This window comes from Octopus bimaculoides, chromosome 22, assembly GCF_001194135.2.
Source record: "Octopus bimaculoides isolate UCB-OBI-ISO-001 chromosome 22, ASM119413v2, whole genome shotgun sequence".
NCBI classification, from domain to species: Eukaryota; Metazoa; Mollusca; class Cephalopoda; order Octopoda; family Octopodidae; genus Octopus; species Octopus bimaculoides.
The window spans coordinates 3,915,284-3,919,532 of NC_069002.1; the positions used below are offsets into that span (position 1 = coordinate 3,915,284).

At 31.4% G+C, this 4,249-nt stretch overlaps 1 protein-coding gene across 3 annotated transcripts in view; it reads right to left on the bottom strand.

Annotated features, from left to right (window-relative positions):
• The window catches only part of LOC106867819 (inositol-trisphosphate 3-kinase homolog), a 30,498-nt gene that overhangs the window by 25,761 nt on the left and 488 nt on the right, over positions 1 to 4,249 (bottom strand). Inside the window, exon 1 of one of the 3 annotated variants that reach the window (XM_014912878.2) lies at positions 4,007 to 4,028. The exons of 1 other annotated variant lie outside the window; for it this stretch is intronic. The gene's annotated coding sequence lies outside the window, so the exon portion shown is untranslated. Of the gene's footprint in view, positions 1 to 3,342; positions 3,450 to 4,006; positions 4,029 to 4,249 lie in introns of those variants that run through there. One more of the 3 variants, XM_014912869.2, reaches the window with a different exon arrangement.

The window sequence follows — 4,249 nt, forward strand, 5'->3', positions numbered from 1 at the left end:
ATATATATATATATATATATATATATATATATATATATATAGGCGCAGGAGTGGCTGTGTGGTAAGTAGCTCATTTTAGAAGTACATTTCCCTAGTTCCTGTGATGACCAATGATGGTTCTGGGTTCAGTGCCACTACGTGGCACCTTGGGCAAGTGTCTTCTACTATAGCCTCAGGCCAACCAAAGCCTTGTGAGTGGATTTGGTAGACGGAAACTGGAAGAAGCCCGACATATATGTATATGTTTGTGTGTGTGTGTGTGTTTATAAATTTGTCTTGCAAGATTCCTGATGTGAAATTGTGTCTAAAAAAAAAGGAGGAAACACGTGGATAGAAGAGTCACTGAAGAGGTCACAGATGTGTGAGGAAAGATTTCCAGACAATGGATACAAGTTAAAATAAGAATAATAATAAACAAATGAAGAAATGAATATATATTGCGTGTTTATTTGGCAAAAAATTAAAATGACTATCCCAAAATATATCAGGTCATTAAGAATGAAATGTCTAATTTTGGACTGGAAGTTTATTTTACTTATCCCAACAAAAAGCAATGCAGTTAAAGTATGCACCAAAATTATCAACACAATTTTTGCCATTTTATCAGTAGTTCATTTGTGTCAGCAGCGGAGAATAATAAAGCAACAATTTTTTAATAAAGCAACAAATTTTTAAGACACAAAACTCAGCAGTTTTCTAAACAATTATTCTGGTAACATTGATTAAATAACACTTTGGAGTTGTGTTCAAACCATTCAATAATGAAATGAGCCTGGAGTTTATCATAAGACAACATTCAGGGGAGATTTATTCCACTAAAGAAAACTACAGGTACCTTTATAAATGACAGAAATGTTTCTTGGACAAGATGAGTAAACGAAATTACCAATTGAGAATATGTATGCTGAAGGTTACAGAAACAAGAGTAAGATGAAAGACAAAGAAAATGGTATTCAAAAGACAGCCATACCTTTTTTGTATGTGTCCTGTACACCTGTAGTCACTAATATCGCCAAAGAAAATGGTATTCAAAAGACAGCCATACCTTTTTTGTGTGTGTCCTGTACACCTGTAGTCACTAATATTGCCAAATGTTGTTTGGAAGTAACAAAATTCTTCAGTTTAGTTCAACTGAGCCAGAATTATTTCTCTGCATCAACTCAGCATTAGCAAATTCTAACTAGCTACATGCAAGATATTAAGCCAGTACAAGATATTAAGCCAGTATATGAAACAAAATCAATTGGTTCAATGCTTTGGGACCACTGTGATTTTTATCTTAGCAATAAAAATGATTCTTTAATAGAAATTGGTGAAGAGAGAAGTCTTGGAAATACTGATTTGGAACAACAGCTTCTTCTGATAGAATTTTTAAATTCTAGTTTGTTGTATCTCTTACAATAACTCTTGTAAGCTGGCCACTATAAAGAAAGCAATCTAATTCAGTTACTAAACAATTACAAGTGACTAAGTATAACCTTCTGCACAGCTGGTGTGCGATAAGGGCTTTCAACAAGTTTTGATAAATATTATTGAGATTGTATGGGAACAAGAGATAGTACAAGACATTGAGAAGAAATATGTTAAAATAGGAGAAACAAACAGCAGACTGAATGAGGCCCAAGATTTAAAACAGAAATTCAAACCAGTAATGCTGTCTGAAACCCTTTAGCAGTCAGATAACTCTACCATTTACAATGCTTATTTGCTTACATTGTTTCGAATTATTCCTGCATCATCTCATAACTAAGATTTCAATGATGTGATTATTTTTAGAATGAAAGTGTAGGACAGGAGTGAGAGGCTGGATATGGCCAGTTTGAATGTAAAACAGGTTGAGTATTTTGACCAAATATGGCCTGTTTAAGTGCTAAAGAATCAAACATATATATATATATATATATAATCAACAATACAGGTTTAATACCAGGATAAATATGGGTACAGACATAATCACATATACAGAGATATGGAGAACATCACTTTTACATGTCAATGGTATATGTTATTTGGTATAGCAAAATGAGACAATTCATAGCAAGAGAGTGTAAGACAGAGGGGGGGAGATGGGCAATGGTAGTAAATGAGAGAGAGAGAGAGAGAGAGAGAGAGAGACAATGGTAGTAAATGACCAAGGGAGTGAGAGGGAAAGAAAGAATTATAGTAAATGACAGAGAGAGAAAAAGGGAATGATAGTGAACGATAGAAATAGAGAAGTAATACAATGCAAAATTAAGAGAAACGGTATAACAAAAACTGAGACAGACAAACGGAAAGAAAGGAAGAAAGAAGGAAGGAAAGGACATAGGGATGAATGGATATGGAGATGGAGAGGAAGAGAAATAAATGACGAAATATGTGAGTCTGAGAATGATAAAAGGAAACTGACAGGAAGTGGGAAAAGTAACTGAAAGATGACATAACGAAATGAGGGGAAACGGTGCGAGAGTCGAAACAAGATCATTACGAATAACTACACACACACACACACACACAAATATGCACATTTATATACACATACATACACATATCTATAAATATATATACGCATATATACACACAAAAACATATATATATGCACATATATATACACATATATACATTTATATACATATATACACAAATATACATATACATATATACATATATATATACATATACACACATATATACATATACACACATATATATACATATACACACATATATATACATATACACACACACACATATATACATATATACACATATACCCACACATATATACATATACACACACACATATATATATACACATTTGGTATATATATATATATATATCATCTTTTAGCTCTTATTTAAATTGATATGCATACACAATTGTACGATTAACAACCTTACATGTGAGAATTTTGCAACGTTGATAACAGATACAATATTTTTACCAAATTTTGGTATAGATCTATAAATAATGTCAAATAAATTGGTGGGCTTTTGCACAAACTTAATAGTAATGTAAATTCCGATATAATGGCAAATCTATAGAAAATTTCATTGAAAACAGAGCATGTAATTTGCTAAAAGTTATGAGGAAACAAAGTCAGTGGTGATGGAAGCCCACTTGTTTAGTATGCTTACTTTTTATATATAGAGAGAGAAGAAGAGGTTATAAATTTCGTTTTTTCATTCATGTGACAAAGAACAAAACGAAGTTTACAAAACACTATGGAGACAACATAACAAGTGTCGTCACTGGATCAGTTTTTAGACACAAAATAATACATTAAGTCATAAAGAAAATAACAGCAAACACATTTCTTATTATCCAAGAGAAGAAACAGAAAAGAGAAAAACATTACGAACCTCAATAATTAATGTAGATTGAATATAACATTTAATTTAATTTTTTTTTTAAATTATTATAAGGCTGTGTACGTGTTTGCCTCTGTTCTCTTTCTCACTTTCTCTCTTCTGATAATTACTACAATTAAGCACTTTGGGATTGCTGATGACCGGAGTTTGGACACTTAGTTACATAGATTGTATCCTAATAAATTATACGATTAATTTCATTTAAGTCTTTGCATTAATTTCAACCAAAACCGATTAAGATAGAAGCAACAAAGAATGTTTTTGATTATCTTAGTTTAGTTTTCGTGGTTGTGTAGACCGTGTATTTATATCTCTTTTGATTATTATTATTTTTTTTTTCTAATTTATGGTACAAATACGAAGAAAATATATGTTAGATATTATAACAAGAATCACACTCGAAAGACCACAAAAGATAAATAATGATCAATAAAAGACGTCTTTTTAAATTAACAAAAACATGAATAAATGTAGTTTGCTTCAGTTCATTTCAATTATTTTTCGTAAAGACAGAGAGAGAAAAAGAAAAGGAAGACTAAAATTAGAAAGCGTGACAAACCCATTAAAATCATACATATATGTGTATATATATATATATATATATATACATACTCATACACACATAAACACATACATGTCAAAAGTAAATAGACACCTTTCGTTATTCCGTTATATCTGTGCGGACACTATTCCTTGGTACGATGCCCAAACGGGTTAAAATCATTAAAATTTTGCGCAAGGCGTGTCTACTAAATACTAGATTACGTATTTAAACGCATCAAACGACATCCTTTGGTTTCTAGAAATAAATCTTTCGAAAACGATGTCTATTTAATTCCGAGATGTCTGCGCGCTCGCCTGTACATATACACACATTATATATATAGGTGATATATAT